This window comes from Phyllobates terribilis, unplaced genomic scaffold (genome assembly GCF_046119375.1).
Source record: "Phyllobates terribilis strain yellow unplaced genomic scaffold, ASM4611937v1 Scaffold_56__1_contigs__length_8794411, whole genome shotgun sequence".
Classification (NCBI taxonomy): Eukaryota; Metazoa; Chordata; class Amphibia; order Anura; family Dendrobatidae; genus Phyllobates; species Phyllobates terribilis.
The window spans coordinates 8,675,229-8,694,497 of NW_027362816.1; the positions used below are offsets into that span (position 1 = coordinate 8,675,229).

A 19,269-nucleotide genomic window follows, 5' to 3' on the forward strand; every position below is an offset into this window, starting at 1 on the left:
TTTCTCCCTGTGACTGGCATGTATGTATCACCCTCCGGGCACCTCCCATCAGTTTCTGGATCACTTTTCCACTTGGCTTCCAAATTTTCTATCTTGTGACATCCCCACTCTCATTGTGGGGGACTTTAACATCCCAATTGGCGATCCCCTTTCCCCATCTTTCGCTCATCTTTTATCGCTAACCTTTTACTTCGGCCTTTCACAACTTACTAATTCTCCTACACATGAAGACGGGAACACACTGGACCTGATCTTCTCCCGGCTATGCTCAGTACATGACTTTATTAACTCTCCTCTTCCGCTCTCTAACCACAACCTTCTTTCATTATCTGTCAAGAACTGTAACCCCACTCATGACACCCCCACTTTCCACACTTATAGAAATATATGCGCCATTAACACCCAGAGATTTATGAAAACGTTGCAATCATCATTGGCCCCAATCTCCTCCCTCTCATGTCCTGACCCTGCACTGAAGCACTATAACGAAATATTGTAATGCGCCCTGGATGAAGCCGCACCTCCTACACTTAGAACAACTCGGCATAGATGGCAACAACCCTGGCACACGCCGCAAACACGTTTTCTCTAGCGGTGCTCCAGGTGCGCTGAACGGCTGTGTTGAAAATCTAACCTGGCCGAAGATTTCATCCATTATGAATTTATGCTTAAAACATATAACTCCGCCCTTCACCTCTCCAAACAAACCAACTTTAACAACTTAATCATCTTATTGTCCAATAATCCTGAACACCTCTATGACACTTTTCATTCTCTCCTTAATCAAACAGCACAGGCCTCGACCACCGACCTCAGCGCTGAAAATCTGGCCAATTATTTCAAAGAAAAATTTGACCATATCCGATAGGAAATTTTCTCCCAATCCCCAAATGTTATGCATGCTCCTCCCTCCAACATTGGTTCAAAGTCAGAAAATGAGCAAGATGCAGTCACGGAAGAAGTGACCAGGCTCCTTGTATCTTCTGGCCCTACCACCTGCACCAGTGACCCTATTCCCTCACATCTTCTTCAGTCCCTTTCTCCAGCTGTCACCACTCACCTACCTAAAATATTCAACCTCTCCCTCTCATCTGGTATTTTTCCCCTCCTCTTTTAAACACGCCAGCATACATCTATTACTTAAAAAACTATCCCTTGACCAGAACTGCGCTGCTAACTACAGACCTGTTTCCAATCTTCCCTTTATCTCTAAACTCCTGGAATGCCTGGTCCACTCCCGTCTAATCCGCTATCTCTCAGATAACTCTCTTCTTGACCCTTACCAATCTGGTTTCCGCTCTTTAGACTCTACTGAAACTGCACTCCCTAAAGTCTCTAATGATCTACTAACAGCTAAATCTAATGGCCACTACTCCCTGCTGATTCTCCTGGATCTCTTTGCAGCATTCAACACTGTGGATCGCCAGCTCCTGCTCACTATGCTCCTCACTATTGGCCTCAACGACACTGTTCTCTCCTGGTTCTCCTACCTCTCTGACCGCTCCTTCACTGTATCTTTTGCCGGCTCCTCCTCCTCTCTCCTTCCCCTTACTGTCGGTGTTCCTCAAGGATCAGTCCTAGGCCCCCTTCTTTTCTCCTTATACACTGCTCCTATTGGACAAATAATCAGCAGATTTGATTTTCAGTACCATCTCTATGCTGATGACACCCAATTATAAACCTCTGCTCCAGATATCACCCCTGCATTATTACAAAAGACCAGTGATTGTCTTTCCGCTGTCTCTAACAGTATGTCCTCCCTCTATCTAAAACTGAATCTGCCAAAAACTGAACTACTTGTATTTCCTCCCTCCACTAACCTACCTGTGCCCTTTATTGCTATTTCCGTTTGTGGCTCTACCTTTACTCCCAGCAACATGCCCGCTGTCTTGGGGTCATGTTTGATTCAGATTTTTCCTTCGTTCCTCACATCAAATCACTCATTCGTTCATGTCATCTACACCTCAAAAACATCTCTAGACTCATAACTTTTCTTACCTTTGACTCGGCAAAAACTCTTACTGTAGCTCTTATTCATTCTCGCCTGGACTACTGCAACTTTTTTACTAATCGGTCTCCCTCTTTCTAAACTTTCCCATCTCCAATCCGTCCTTAATGCAACAGCCAGGATCATATTCCTCTCCAACCGCTACACCGATGCCTGTTCCCTATGCCCATCCAATACAGAGTTCAATATAAACTTATCACGCTTACTCACAAAGCGCTCCATGCTTCAGCACCGCCCTACATCTCCTCCCTCATCGCAGTCACCACCCTACCCATGCCCTCTGTTCTGCCAATGACTTTAAACTAAAATCCTCCGAACTTCCCACTCTCGTCTCCAAGATTTCTCATGTGTTGCGCCAATTCTTTGGAATGCACTACTCAGGACAGTTCGATTAATTCCCAATACCCACAGTTTTAAGCGTGCCCTAAAAACCCATTTCTTTAGACTGGCCTATCGCCTTAACATACTTATCTAACTGTCCTAGTTTAGCCCATATTAAAATTTTCTTCAAATTCATACCATTCATGCACATAATAGTCTGTAATGTACACGTACTGACTGGCGAACAGTTCATGTAGTGTTATGTACATACCCTATTTAGTATATTATGGCTATATTATATAACATATGTACATGATACCTTTTGTGCCCCCCCTATGTCCTCATAGACTGTAAGCTTGCGAGCAGGGCCCTCACTCCTTTTGATATGAGTTATGCTTATTTTGTAACGTCTGTATTGTCTGTATAAGTCCCCCTAAAATTGTAAAGTGCTGCAGAATATGTTGGCGCTATAAAAATAAAAATTATTATCATTATGGCAGTTATCACCAGCTGTAAACATTGCTACATACCCACATACCCAGACATCGGTTTTGCCTCATTCCTGAGGAATCTTAGCCCAGTCTTTATGGTTAACTCCCTTTGGTTCATTAATATTCTTGTGTTCTCGAGAGTGGTTGAAAAAGTTGTGAAGAGACCATTGCTTAGTGGAAACAAGGAAAAGAATACAAAAGAATTGCAAAGATATTGAACTTGTAAAGACTGCTTCCAGCTGTAACTCTAAAAACATTCAAAGTCCCAGGAACACTGACTACATTACCTGGACTTGAAGGAAACATGACCCATCTCCAAGAAGTACACCTTCACTGACCAGAGTTGTCAGCTCTAATAGTGTCAAAATCATGTCAATAAGTCACAGGAATTTTGGGATTCTGTCCTGTCGAGCGATGAAACAAAACAGAACATTTTCAGGCCTATGGATAAAAGTATTATTGAAAGAGGATGAATGAAGCAAATGCTAAAAAGAACACCCTGCCTACGGTGAAGCATGGTGGTGGCTGGGGTGCACTTCCAAAGATTTTACAGTACCAACCTTCAAAAATGATGGACACCTAGTAAATGTTTTGGAGTCATTCCCATTAAACCATCAGGAACTGTATGTGGAATGACTCTTTTGGTTGCACTTCATAAATAGCTGTCTTTATGTGGAAGTCAAAGCAGAATTTTGCCAACTTCCTTCTCAGATTCACAGATTTTCCATTCCAAATTAATTTGATTCAGGTTTCCTCCCCAAGTCTCTCATCCAATGGTACTAGATTTCACCTCTGCAAAGCATCAGTAATGAAAGTTACAATCTTAGCTATGACTACTTTCTGCTCTCTTGTATATGTTCTTGCCTCCTCTTGACGTACCATCCTACTCAACTGAATGAGATAACCATTACTATGAGAGAGAGTTCCACTGAGCAGCTGATTCACTTAACCATAATCAACATCTTCAATGGATATCGCGCTTTTCGCAAGGATTTTGTGAAGGAACAGATTCTTATATTAATTGTGTGATGTGTTTGAATTATATAAGACTTTGTGCTAAGAAGAATTTCTGCTGCGACATACAGATATCCAAGATGGCGGTTGAGAGCTTCATATAACTTTAAGAACAAGAATGACTTTGCTTAAAGTGAACTTGAGATGATGATGGCCACCTGCCAAGAGTATTATGTTAAAGTAGATAAGTAATAGATGTAATGTTGCATAACTGGGTATAACCAATTAAGTAAGACTACTGGATTAATTAGACAATTGAGTGTCTTTGTAGAGGGGCCCCAGTTCTGGAAACCCCCTTGGAAAACCTATAAAAATATACTCTTGACCCTCCCAGAGTGAGGGACTCTTGCTGAGCATCACCGGGTTGTGGTCTCCTTTATTCCCTCCCATCACAACGCCTGGGCGCAATGGCACCCCCTGCTGTTGGCAGATTGCCATAACAGATTTTATGAACAAGTTTATTCAACCTGTACAGGCATTCGCACAATTTCTCCCTCTACATTTCCGCCCTCTGTCAGTCACTGCAATGGAGCTGAGCTGCAGTGGCCGCAAAGAATAGTAGCCGAGCTTAAGTAGCTGGTGTTATATAGATTGTTAGAATAAAGACTCCGGTCCATCAAGGTCAACCTTCCTCCACCAGTTATACGTTCTCTATCGCTAGATTATTTAAAACCCACAATGCCATTTGTTGTGATAAAAACATCCAGCCATTTTTTAAAAACTGTTCTAGTGTCTGCCATTACTACCTCTTGTGGTCGGCATTCCACAGTCTGACTGCTCTAACTGTAAAGAACCCTTTCCTATTTAGCTGCCGGAATCTCCTCTCCTCCAAACGTAATGAGTGCCCCTGGTTCTTGGAAGGAATAAGTCATGTGCAAGTTGTAGCGCCTGCGTCTCTGCCTCCTGCCCCTCTCCTGTGGCAGAGACGCCGACCCCCTTACTGCCACAGCCCCCGCTAAGAGTGTTCCACTCCTCCGTCCTCCTTACACACTGACACTGCCCGGGGTACACGCACAACTAACAGATCCCCGAGTACTGTGCTTGGGGGGGCACGCGCACTTCCTGCCTCTTAAGGGGCCGCACGCCATGCTGAATGTCCCTGGCCAATGGTTGGATTACACTAAAAAGACAACATCTGCAAGGAGTTTGTGTGGGTTTCCTCCTGGTTCTCCGGTTTCCTCACATACTCCAAAAGACATAATCATAGGGAATGTAGATTGTGAGCCCCAATGGGGACAGTGCCCATAATGTCTGTAAAACGCTGTGGAATTAATGGCGCTATGTAAGTGAGTAAAATAAATAAAATAAACTACTTAAGGCACCTCCTCCAACATGGAGGTGCCTGTGCAACGTTGTAAATTTGTTTGCTAAACACTCTTGTTAGTTCTCAGGTCCCAGTGCATGTATCTCCATTTACCTGCCTGTCCGTCAGCCTGTCTACCAACCGTGCCCACCTGCCAGTCTACCAGCCGTGCCCGCCTGTTCCTGCCTCCTGTCCCTTGGGGGTCAGTTGCTATCTTCCCGAGGTCAGACCCGGATTAGCACCTGGTCCACCTTCCTCGCCCCTCCTTGGGTCATGGAGTAGTCAAGCCGCTGTACATCCGAAGTTGAATTTCATGAGGTCCCTAGTTATTTTCCCGAGTCTCTCCTTGCACCACGGCACAGTAGCTCCACCACCCATCCCATTACACAAGTCCTTTGTATTGATCTCACATGTATTTATACATATAAGTGAGATCTCCTCTGAGGCTTCGTTTTTCTAAGCTAAAAAAGCCCAAACTTTTCCAACCTCTCAACATATGAGAAGTCTCCGTCCCTTGTAATAATCTAGCTGCTGCCTCTGAACTGACTCTAACTTCCGAATAACTGTTTTAAAATGTGAAGCCCAAAACTGGATCCCACATTCTAGATGTGGCCTCACAAGTAATTTGTAGTGACTACTACAGATTAAATGCAGCTATACTGGACACAACTCTCCATATTGACCCCAGTTCTTTTGACACAGAGGTAACTTGAACATTCTTCAGTCTTGTAGACATAGTGCAGGTTTGAGTCCTCTATCAGAGTCATTTCAGGAGATCCACTAAAGCTTATCTGAAGGTTTTATTATGGAAGGTATATGGTTCAAGAAAACAAACTGGGGCTCTTATTGTTTTAACCCCTTCTTGTGATGTGTATTACCAGATAAAGACAGTTTGGCAAAGTACACTGCTCAAAAAAAATAAAGGGAACACTTAAACAACACAATGTAACTCCCAAGTCAATCACACTTCTGTGAAATCTACCTGTCCAGTTATGAAGCAACACTGATTGTGAATCAATTTCTCCTGCTGTTGTGCAAATGTAACAGACAACTGGTAGAAATGATAGGCAATTAGCAAGATACCCCTATAAAGGAGTGGTTCAGCAAGTGGTGACCACAGACTATTTCTCTGTTCTCAGCCTTTTGGGCTGTTGTTTTGGTCACTTTTTCATTTTGCCGTTGCTCTCACCCCTAGAGGTACAGTAGCATGAGGCGGTGTCTACAGTACAACCCACAGAAGTTGCTCAGGTAGTGCAGTTCATCCAGGATGGCACATCAGTGCGAGCTGTGGCATGTGTCTGCACAAACGGTTAGAAACCGACTCCATGAGAGTGGTATGAGGGCCCGAAGTCCACAGATGGGGGTGGTGCTCACAGCCCAACACCGTGCATGACGCTTGACATTTGCCACAGAACACCAGGATTGGCAAAGTCGCCACTGGCGCCCTGTGCTCTTCACAGATGAAAGCAGGTCCACACTGAGCACATGTGACAGACGTGACAGAGTCTGGAGACGCCGTGGAGAGCGATCTGCTGCCTGCAACATCAGCATGACCGGTTTGTCAGTGGGTCAGTAATGGTGTGGGGTGGCATTTCTTTGGAGGGCCGCACAGTCCTCTATGTGCTCGCCAGACTGCGATTAGGTACCGAGATGAGATCCTCAGACCCCTTGTGAGACCATATGCTGGTGCGGTTGGCCCTGGGTTCCTCCTAATGCAGGACAATGCCAGACCTCATATGGCTGGAGTGTGTCAGCAGTTCCTGCAAGATGAAGGCATTGAAGCTATGGACTGGTCCGCCCGTTCCCCAGACCTGAATCCGATGTGCACATCTGGGACATCATGTCTCGCTCCATCCACCAATGTCACCTTGCACCAGACTGTCCAGGAGTTGGCGGATGCTTTAGTCCAGGTCTGGGAGGAGATCCCACAGGAGACCATCCGCAACCTCATCAGGAGCATGCCCAGGCGTTGTAGGGAGGTCATACAGGCACGTGAAGTCCACACACAATACTGAGCCTCATTTTGACTTGTTTTAAGGATATTACATCAAAGTTGGATCAGCCTGTAGTGTGTTTTTCCACTTTAATTTTGGGGGTGACTCAAAATCCGGGCCTCCATTGGTTAATAAATTTGATTTCCATTGATGATTTTTGTGTGATTTTGTTGTCATAACATTCAACTTTGTACAGAACAAAGTATTCAATGAGAATATTTCATTCATTCATATCTAGGATGAGATGTTTGAGTGTTCCCTTTATTTTTTTGAGCAGTGTATATAATCCTGAGAACATTGCTGTAAGGCAGGGATATCAAGCTCCAACACACAGAGGGTCAAAATGAAAAACTTGGACTAAGTCACGGGTCAACCAGTATACAGTATGATGGGCCCCACCTAGTTCTCCATACAAATAATAGCCCCACATGGGGGTGGCGGTTCTGGTATTGCGGGCCAAATATAACAACCCTGCGGGCCAGATTTGGCCCACAAGCCAGAGTTAGACATGTATTCTGTAAGGCATATAATATTCACGGAGTATGGACGGTACGATACAAGCTCATACAACAATGGCAGATGTGGTTGGGCTTTTCAGCTTTACAAAACATGTCTACGGGATAACATTTCTGCTTGTGGAGAGTGACAAGCCAAGCCTGGCATGTCAGAGTGAGGAGACTTATAAGCCATGCATGCTCTTCTGGGAAATTGTGGAGCTAGAGCTCTAGTCCTCTTCCTCTCTGAAGAGGCGGCTTTACAAAAGTAATTGATAAGTAACATCAGAACTTTCCTGGCACAGTCAAAAGTGTTTAATCCACGAAAATGTGTAAAATGACCAGACCGTGCTCCTAAAGTTAACTTACACCCAGCTCACTTCAAGAGGTTGCACTAAATTGCGAAGGAGCCATCATCAAAATGATTGGGGCGACTATAGACTACCGTAAGTGTGTTGTGCATCATTTGATGATACAGGGGCAAGTAAACAGAAGAGCCGACCAGAAGCGCACTAATGCTTAAGAAACAAGCATTCCTTACATTTATTAAAGCTGTCAAACAGTCGCAAATCATGCACACGGGAGTGATTCAAACATATCACCGAGTACGCTGAAAATACTCGGTTATTCGCCCGAGCATACTCGCCGAAAGGGTTAACCGAACATACTCGCTCATCACTAGTCAGCACACTATGGCCCCCTCCAGGGCTCAACACCCTTATCCACCTATCTTTCCAACACAAGGTTTGGCACATAGAGAGGTAGGACATATAGTTGTTAGGGACCATTCATATTAAAAGGTCACCTTGACGTGGTTGGAGGCTTTGTGCTTGTTGATCAAAAAACGCTAACGAAGCACCTAATGTTTACAGCAATATTGGAGTTCATGTAATCAGTAGTCGCAGTGCGCTGACACATCGAGTATTAGTATGTTAGTATATTGGCCACATAGAGGATTAATTAAATACTAAAGTTGTGCGAGTCCTATTTTTTTTGTATTATCCATTGTACAATATTCCACAGCTACGACTCTCTCATTTTATTCAACAGAAGCCGCCAATGTGATCAACTTGTTTCATCATTTATACCTTATTCAGGACATTCTGCAACAACTGGGCGTCGCCTTACTGGAAAGGGGCGTGGTCTAGAGCGAGGCACCGCGCATTGAAAAATGCTGCAAAACGGAAGCACACATTCCTGGCACAGAGGAAGCGCCACCTAGTGGTTTGTGTAAACTTAGTCTAAACACGTGCACATAGATCAAACAGCATGAACCTGCGATAAATCTGTCCCATCGTCTCCACAGCCTCAATGAAGAGCTCAGCATGGATGAAATAAAGGAGGCGCAGTGTCAGTCCTAGGCCTCGTTCACACCTCTGCTTTTCACGTTCATGTTCTATCCATGTTTTGGACAGACAGAATATAAACACACGCGGCTCCGCTCCGTACGCCTCGTACACACTCAGCTCCGCACGCCTCGTACACACGCGGCTCCGCTCCGTACGCCTCGTACACGCCCGGCTCCGCTCCGTACGCCTCGTACACGCCCGGCTCCGCTCCGTACGCCTCGTACACGCCCGGCTCCGCTCCGTACGCCTCGTACACGCCCGGCTCCGCTCCGTACGCCTCGTACACGCGCGGCTCCGCTCCGTACGCCTCGTACACGCGCGGCTCCGCTCCGTACGCCTCGTACACGCGCGGCTCCGCTCCGTACGCCTCGTACACACGCGGCTCCGCTCCATACGCCTCGTACACGCGCGGCTCCGCTCCGTACGCCTCGTACATGCGCGGCTCCGCTCCGTACACCTCGTACACATGCGGCTCCGCTCCGTACACCTCGTATACACAAGGCTCCGCTCCGTAGATCTCGTATACACAAGGCTCCGCTCCGTAGACCTTGTATACACAAGGCTCCGCTCCGTACACCTCGTACACACAAGGCTCCGCTCCGTACACCTCGTACACACAAGGCTCCGCTCCGTACACCTTGTACACACAAGGCTCCGCTCCGTACACCTCGTACACATGCGGCTCCGCTCCGTACACCTCGTATACACAAGGCTCCGCTCTGTACACCTCGTACACACAAGGCTCTGCTCCGTACACCTCGTACACACAAGGCTCTGCTCCGTACACCTCGTACACACAAGGCTCTGCTCCGTACACCTCGTACACACAAGGCTCCGCTCCGTACACCTCGTACACACAAGGCTCCGCTCCGTACACCTCGTACACACAAGGCTCCGCTCCGTACACCTCGTACACACAAGGCTCCGCTCCGTACACCTCGTACACGCGCGGCTCCGCACGCCTCGTACACGCGCGGCTCCGCTCTGTACACCTCGTACATGCGCGGCTCCGCTCCGTACACCTCGTACATGCGCGGCTCCGCTCCGTACACCTCGTACACATGCGGCTCCGCTCCGTACACCTCGTATACACAAGGCTCCGCTCCGTACACCTTGTACACATGCGGCTCCGCTCCGTACACCTCGTATACACAAGGCTCCGCTCCGTACACCTCGTATACACAAGGCTCCGCTCCGTACACCTCGTACACACGCGGCTCCGCTCCGTACACCTCGTACACACGCGGCTCTGCTACATCCACACTGTAAACCCCTCCTGACTCCACACATAAACTTCAGCTCATCCAGCACCATGACAACCAGCACAGCAGAGTCCTGCATCCACTGAGGCCCCTGATCATGTGACCCCTGACTCCTCCCCTCCTGTGACCTCATCACAGCTCCTGTGCGCACAGAGCAGCCATATATGTGGTGGCGGCTCTGCAGGTGGAGGTATGTGGTGGCGGCTCTGCAGGTGGAGGTCGGTGCTGTCTCCATTAAATCTTTCTATCTGTATCTTCTGTTGGTCCGAGAACAAGCCGACATCTCCTCTCAACGGCCCGAGAGCTGGAAGCTCCAACCTCCATAGGTTCCGCCTCAGGTAAGCGGATGGACTCTGGAGGAATGACCGAAACCCTCTGTTGCTTACGACATCTTTCCCGAATTATTGGATGCATACGAATGGCCTGGGTCATGGCCTCCCCCAAGGAGCAAGGTGGAGTATGCAGAGCCAGAGCGTCCTTAAGTGTATCAGAAAGACCTCTGTAGAACTGGCACCTGAGAGCAGCATCATTACACAGAGGACCATTGCCAGAACTTGAAATTATAGTACTCAGCAGTGCAGCCCCCATGTGTCAGGTTCATGATCTCTGCCTCTCCGACCTGGACCCTACCAGGGTCATCATAATTATCCTTAAGGTGTCAACAAAACATTGTTCTGTTGCTTGTGAGGACAAGGAAATGCCCAAATCTGGGCCCCCCCCCCACAGCAGGGACATAATTATTTCTACCCGCTGACTCATTCCCTGAAGACTGGGGTCGTAACTTAATAAACAATCTGCAGCTCTGCCTGAAGACCCTAAACTGCTTTCTCCCCCGAAAATGTATCCAGAACTGCCACCATTGGTTCGGGAGAGATCAAGTGCACATCAGAGGGTACAGAAGTCATAACTACAAGGTTACGGGTCCGGGTGGTGGAACCTCTGTGCTGCGGGAGGGACCAGAGGGGCGTAACTAAGTGCCTACTCGGACCGACCCAGGTCACACGGCGGCTCAGTCGAGTCCGTGACCCTGGGAGGAACCGGGCAGGAGGACCAGGTGCCACTCTGGGACTGACCTTGTGTGAGAGCAGGTGACTCCCACGGGTCAGATGACAGGAGCTGACCAGTACAGCGGATGAGCACGGCAGGAAGGCTGACGGGTGGTCCGGGTGGATAAGCAGGCTGGTACGGCAGATAGCCAGGCAGGTGCTCCAGGTAGGCAAGCAGGCGGGCACGTCAGATAATAGGCAGGTGCTCCGGGAAGACAGACTGGCGGGCACGGCAGGTTACAGGCAGGTGCTCCAGGTAGGGTGGCTAGCGGGCACAGCAGGTTACAGGCAGGTGCTCCAGGTAAGCAGGCTGGCGGACACAACAGGTAACAGACAGGAACTCCAGGTAAGCAGGCTGGCGGGTATGACTGTAGACAGACAGGAGGACAGAACTGTTAGACAGGCTGGCGGGCTGGACTGATAGACAGACTGGCAGGCAGGACAGAAAAGCAGCGGGACCTGAGGGCTACAGCAAGTGTTAGCACACGGAACAACAACCTTGCACAGGCACCTCCATTTTGGAGTAGATGCCTTATATAGGAGAAGTCCTCCGGCCATTGGCCGGGGACTCTATGACTGCGCGCGTGGCCCCTTTAAGAGGGAGGGAGCGCGCGCGGGCCCTAAGCACAGTGCCCGGGGAGCTGCGCGCGGTGCGCACCACAGCAGCAAGGGAGCAGAAAGATGCCGGACCTGAACCGCGGCGGTGAGGGGAACGCCGTCTCTGCCCGGCAGAGACGCCGATGCTACATACAGTCACTAGCGAAGAGCTTTGAGAAGCACCCATTGTACTAGTAAACTGACCTTGTAGTTGGGACTGTAAAGATTCTAGCTTCTGGTGCACCCTGGCCAGATCCTGGACCATCTGGTTCAGATTCTCCACTTGATCAGAAAGTACAAGCTGGATCCATTGGTGGCAAGGAAAAAAAAATGAAACTGAAATCGTACTATAACAGACAATCCATGAGGCAGGATAGTCAAACATTTCGGGGTCAGATGACAAGTGAGCATGTAATAAGAATGAGGGAAAAGATAAAAGCAAAGTCAGGTAAGGGTCCGAAGTCAAAATACCAGGAGAATAGTGGATCAGAGCAAAGGGGTTGAGCAAACAGATGGTCAGAACTAGGTCCAAATTTAGGCAGCAATAGATCAATGAACAGCGCACAGAAATTCAGGCAAAAAGCACCACTGAGCGAGTGCTACGATTGGCAGAGTTCTGAGCTGGGCTAAGTAGCAAGGAATTAATTAGCCACATGGAACACCTGCAAAAAGCCCAGCACCTCCTAGTCTCCTGATTGGATGACTGAGCTGTCAAAGTACCGACAGCTCAGGACACCCCTGCACCCGATTGAATGACTGAGCTGTCTATCAACAAACTGACATCTCAGCATGCCCATGCCCTTGACCTTCTGAAGGGAGGAATCATGACACCTAACATTTAATTTTCCATGATGGTAAGGCTATGTGCCCACATTGCGGAAATGAAGCATATTTTTTACGCTTCTCCCTGGCGGGAAAATCGCATGCGGATATTACATGCGGTTTTCCCGCCAGGTAGAAGCGTTTGTCAAGCGTTTGTGAGGCGTCTTTGCATGCATTTCCGCATGCGGGTTATCAAGCACTTCTCCAAGTGTTTCAAGCATCACTTGGAAAGTGCTTGACAACTTGTTCACACTATATAAATCCATGCAACCGGCATGGATTTATATAGTGTGACCAGTAATAGTTAAAAAAAGAATCAGAATGGTAAAAAATAAAAAAATAAAGTTTATACTCACCTACCGATGCATTCTCTGCCCCGTCCGGAGTCTTGAGCGGCTCACGCTGTTGTGTGCAGGACCTTCGGTGACGTCATTGAGTCATGTGATGGGTCACATGACTCAATGACGTGGCAGGTCCTTCACACACCTCGCGACGGCGGGAAAACACCGGGAAGACATCAGAAGATAAGTATAAACTTTATTTTATTCTTTTTTTTACAGGTACAATGGTACCCAGGTCTGAATGAAAGTCTCCTCTCCTCCAGACTTGGGTACTATCCGCATGCGGAAACGCAAAATTAATGAACATGCTGCGGATTTTTGACCGCAGCATATACGCTGCGGAAAAATCCGCAGCATGGGCATTGACATTGCGGAATGCCATTGGGGACCATGGGGTGCGGATATACATGCGTTTTACATGCGTTTACTCTGCGGAAATTCAGCAGCATATACGCTTGTAATACGCAACGTGGGCACGCAGCCTTAAGATGTGAACTTTTTTGAAGCTCGGCTTATAGGTGAACCCTCAACAGGTGGGACTATATCTTTTGACATTCCAACGTAAATATTACTAGCTCTGCAGTGGAGTATTTATGATGAATTGTATCTGATCACTCCTCCTAGGGCCAGGACTGAAATCCTCTAGTCTATTAGTCTCGGGAAATGGAGAGTTTATTCCTCCTGGTCATCCGTGTTTTAGTAAGCGAGATCATATTCCAATTACAAATATTCCTAGTCACTCTAAGCTGGTATTTTTCAAAAACACTCAAATCATTAAAAGACGTTTGTCTAAAATTGTCTAATAATCTTTTAATAAAAAATTAAGACTGTGTTCACGTTGAGATTTTTAGAAAAAAAAACATTTTCCTGAAACATTTTTCTCAGACCTTTTTATTTGACAATGTCTAGTTTGGAGCCAATCCTGATTTCTAGCCAATTTGCATGGACATCTGAATGAACCCTCATGTAAATAATTGGTGCTATGAATGGGCCTTGAGTATGAGAGGTGCACCCCAAGATTCAGTGATGGGTCCACTATTAAACTTACTTATTAATTATATTAAAACAGTAAAACTACTGAGTCCCGTGTTAGAAAATCACTTGTAGATGAGGATCTGTTTGTAATAACGTGCAGTCATCGTATATTTAGGGTAATTAAACTTGGAGAGTCACTGGTAGAGAAGGATTGATTGTAATAATGTGCAGTCATCGTATGTTTAGGATAATTAAATTAAGAGAGATACTTGTAGAGAAGGATCTGGGTATAATAATCGGCCGTCATTGTATGCTCAGGGGAGTTAAACTAGGAGAGTCACTGGTAGAGAAGGATCTGGGCATAATAATCTGCCGTCATCTTATGCTCAGGGGAGTTAAACTAGGAGAGTCACTGGTAGAGAAGGATTGATTGTAATAATGTGCAGTCATCGTATGTTTAGGATAATTAAATTAAGAGAGATACTTGTAGAGAAGGATCTGGGTATAATAATCGGCCGTCATTGTATGCTCAGGGGAGTTAAACTAGGAGAGTCACTGGTAGAGAAGGATCTGGATTGTACTTGCAAAACACATATGAAATCACCTAATTTAATATTAATCCGTGTCTTCTAAAGCCAACAAGATATTCTCATGTATTAAAAGAGGCATGAACTCGCGGGAGCGTAACACTACTACATTACAAAGTGTTAGTGTAGCCTTATCTCGGATATGCAGTTCAGTTCTGGGTATCAGTTTATAATAAGGTGTCACTTTAAACACCAGAGACAGGCCCAGTAATATTATTAGTAAAGGATGGGGTAATATAGAGGTAAGACGCGCCATGTCATCTGCCAGTGACAATTATAGGCTGTAACGCAAAAAGCATCATTTTGACATTACTAAGGCTAGCTTTGCTTTAAAGGGTTTGGATATAGTCCTGGGAAACCTTAGAGTGTCATACACGTCTTTTACAGGGAAATGGAGAGTGTGAAGTATTTTCAATTTTTAACTGATCAATTGGGTAGAAAACATTTTTTTGGGCTGATTTGGACTGTCATATATGGAGTTATGCAGATCAAAGGCTGGGGGCATCTGATCACTGCCTGCACCACCCGCTGTGAACAGTTAATTGAAGCAGGTTATCTGATGGAGAGCAGACATGGAGTCTGTATACAGAGTAATGAACAGGTAGCTGTCACTGTTGGATAACTACTGGGACCATCAGATGTGTCCCTGTATGGCTCCACTGGCACATGAGTATTAAATGCAGAGGCTGGGGCTTTCATCTTGTGCAGTCATTCTGCCTGTACTGCGTAGATGGGAGAATGTAGAACAATATTTTAAAGTTTTTTATATTATAATTCTAGTTTTACAGAATCCATGGATATATCCATGATCGGGGAGCAGATTCGCACCTTTGGGTAAAATTGGAAAAGTTTTGGTAACTGGCAATCCACATGAGCGCAATATCTCCCCGAATTATGATAATTTTCATGTGTGGTATGTATAGATGACAGCCATATTGTTTCTATGGAATGTTCCTTGGAAAAAATATGACCCACATCAGAAATGAGGGCTAAAACTGGATTAGAATCAAATATTATAAGCCGTCTCCTTCTTCCCTCAGCAGAAGGGGGAGTGAAGGGTCTGATGAGACCTATTATAATATCTCTTCTACCGTATATCGAGGTCAGATCCCGAAGAACCACATGCGTATGGCCGTTCAGTACCACAACCTTTTCGGTGGCATCTTCCCCGCAAAGAAACCTCATGGTCCAGTCATGTAAGGTTTATTCATTCTTTTTATTAGACTGTTTGTTTTATGTATGACTTTTTGTTTTTGCTCGATTTGTAACTTTTTTAAGCATTGTGCTACTTTTGGATATTAAATCTAACATTTAATATATTTGTTTTTCGTTGCTTTAACGTACCCACAATCTCGAGAGAGAAATTAGCTTGGTTGTGTTACCAGGTAGCCAGAGTGAAAGTAGTGAACTGCTCAGGAGCTTGGGAAAGCTGGATGTGCATATGTCCCAGTGTGTTGCCAAGTAAAGGCGACTTGCTGGCGTTGTAAAACCGTGACTGGTGACAGTGTATGGTGCCTAAGGCAGTAGCCGTGGGTAAGCTGCTGCTTCTCCACACCCTGGCACCTCACAAACAAGCAGTGTCCCAGTCCATATGTAGTGTGCTGTGAAGTTTGCTTTGCAATCACTTGTAGGCCAGAGGCTTCCGCTGTACCCACGTCCTTAGGTCCAGGATTGGTGGCACCGTTAGTGGTTTTCATGACACGGACTAATGGAAAATTCGCTCATCTCTATTTCCTAATCATCCTTTAGTGCTAAAAATTGTTTCTCTTTCTCTTCCAAAATTTGACTGTAACTGTTGGATTTTTTTTCTTGTAAAATTTGTCAAAATTATTTTAATAACAAGGAAATTACTATATTGCTACATGAGTTTTTAGATAATGAAGAAGATATGATTCCCGGGAATAACATTTCCCACATTCTGGACATGAATATGACTTCTCTCGTGTGTGAATTCTTTGATGTATAAGAAGACCTGATATGTGGTTAAAACATTTCCCACATTCTGAACATGAATATGGCCTCTCCCCTGTGTGAATTCGTTGATGCATAAGGAAATGTGATTTCTGGTTGAAACATTTCCCACATTCTGAACATGAATATGGCCTCTCCCCTGTGTGACTTCTGTAATGTGTATGTAAATTTGACTTACAGTTAAAACATTTCCCACATTCTGGACATGAATATGGCTTCTCTCCTGTGTGAATTCTTTGATGTTTATGAAGATCTGGTTTCTGCCTGTCAGGAATATTATAAAATATAAATGTCAGGAAAATGTTCTTCCATATCTGCCTGACGTAAATGTTCACCCCCCTCCCTTATTCCCCTTCTGCTCAGCACAAAGCCCCAAATAACGCACGCCTGTTAAATACTTTATGCAAACACGGCCAGCCAAGGAGTGTTATAACTTCCTTAGGAAGCAAGCATCTTGTCCCTGAGAGACACAGGAGGTAATTAAAACGCAGGCTTGCACTAATTTGTGTGTAACTGTTGAAGGGTCTTCCCGAGCCTCAAAGGGAAATTTCTAGACGCACTGGCTCCGATATTAGATATGAAATATTATGAGTTCCATATGTCCGGCAATAACGCGACCCAAATGGGTAGTGACCAAATCAGCCCAGGAATGTGTAGGTATTTTTCCAGGGCTGTAACCAAAATCAGGAAGCTGAAGCGCAAAAACACCAGAATGGCAGACGGCAGCTATGCGAAGTGTGATATCAAAATAAAGATAAAATCATAAGGGAAAAAATGGCGTAGTCTGCAAGCTCCTGCGATCAATGGGTGATGAGTTATCGCAGAAGTTAGCGTTTCTAATAAAAATGTACAGGCTGGAGACCGGCCCACATGATGTCACCACAAGGGGCGTGTGGCCCGATCTCCTTTAGGTATAAAAGAGTCTATGGAGAAGACAGGAGGACTCATTGCCAGGGGGGATATGAATTATAAGCAACGGGTCCTGTTCAATAACAGCATATTCCAACCGGGGAGCCCCCCTCCTCCACCTATATTGAATCGTCTCCACGATCGTATAGAGTAAGTTGTCTTCTTTTTACCCTGTTTATTTTATGCAACTGCCTATGTATTTTAATGTCCCCTTTGTTACATCCTTGTGTATATATTTTTCTTAAACACTGCCTCCCTTTTGGATTAAATATAAAATTGAATAGTTCTGTTTCTTTTGTTCTGTAATCGTTCCCTTCCCCGAAGCCATATACGCTACCAAAACGCAGGGGTCTGGCCAGGCCTGTATTATATTTCAAACTCGGCCGGTGGTGGCAGAGAATATTAATAATTGGGCTATCGTGAAGCTGACAGTGACCGTATGGAGGGCTTTAAACACAGTTTCCATATGCTCACTGGTCGCTTACCGATACCTACGTAGAGAGTAGTCTGGATCGCGTGCTCGCGACTCCAGACGAAATACGGACAGCGTGACGGCACGGTGAGATATTGTGTGATCTCCTGGTGCCGTTCCTGACAAATTGGTGGCAGCGGTGGGATATTGTGTGATCCTGCCGGTGCGTTCCCTGACACTGCCTAAAACATTTCCCACATTCTGAACATGAATATGGCTTCTCTCCTGTGTGAATTCGTTGATGCATAAGGAAATGTGATTTCTGGTTGAAACATTTCCCACATTCTGGACATGAATATGGCTTCTCCCCTGTGTGAATTCGTTGATGTTTAAGAAGGTCTTGTCTCCGGATAAAACATTTCCCACATTCTGAACATGAAAACGGCTTTTCTCTTGTGTGAATTCTCTGATGTGTAAGCAATTTAGATTTATGTTCAAAACATTTCCCACATTCTGAACATGAATATGGCTTCTCCCCTGTGTGACTTCTGTAATGTGTATGTAAATTTGACTTACGGTTAAAACATTTCCCACATTCTGAACATGAAAACGGCTTTTCTCCTGTGTGAATTCTCTGATGTGTAAGCAATGTAGATTTATGTTCAAAACATTTCTCACATTCTGAACAGGAAAATGGTTTCTTCCCTGTGGGAATTATTTGATGTTCGACATCCCTTCTCTGGCTTTCATTTTGCTTAACAGTCTGTGATGAATCCAAATAGATGACTGATTGAAAAGGCTCAGATGATTGATTTTTGCTCTGAAGGGCTGGAGGTATAGCTGGAATAATGGCACGCTTTTCATGGGTATCTGGTTTGACACCACAGTCATCTGCCAAGAATAAATCTGATTTTAATATTTTTCAATATCAATGCCTTATATTTTATAACATTTCTCTATACATAATTCCATACAAATCAAAGTATAATGAAACTATGACCTAAGCCAATCTTGAGCCATCTGTTCACAAATCCCATGGTACTGAACCCCTAACATCCAAGCGACAAACATAATACATACAGGCAGAAACGTTTGAGGTGATAAAGGGAGGATTAAAAATAAGCTTTATTACATTACAATCTAAAGCAACAGAGAAAAATATACGCCATAAAAACATGTAAGATGGGGTATTCGCATCTCTGAGAAACTATCCCAATATGTAGTAGGTGTAATAATAATAATATAAGCAAATATCTCCAAATAGAAATGTAGTATAGTTCTTCTGATTCGCTATGTCGCTTACCCCATGTTCAGGGCATTGCAGTAGCTTAGGTATCCAAGGTTACTACTACTCACATAGTGACAGTTAGTTG

At 45.5% G+C, this 19,269-nt stretch overlaps 2 protein-coding genes across 2 annotated transcripts in view; both read right to left on the minus strand.

Annotated features, from left to right (window-relative positions):
• The window catches only part of LOC141192298 (oocyte zinc finger protein XlCOF29-like), a 303,763-nt gene that overhangs the window by 245,818 nt on the left and 38,676 nt on the right, over window positions 1-19,269 (minus strand). The gene's annotated exons all lie outside the window — the stretch shown is intronic.
• The window catches only part of LOC141192248 (uncharacterized), a 231,437-nt gene that overhangs the window by 122,944 nt on the left and 89,224 nt on the right, over window positions 1-19,269 (minus strand). The window lies entirely within an intron of this gene.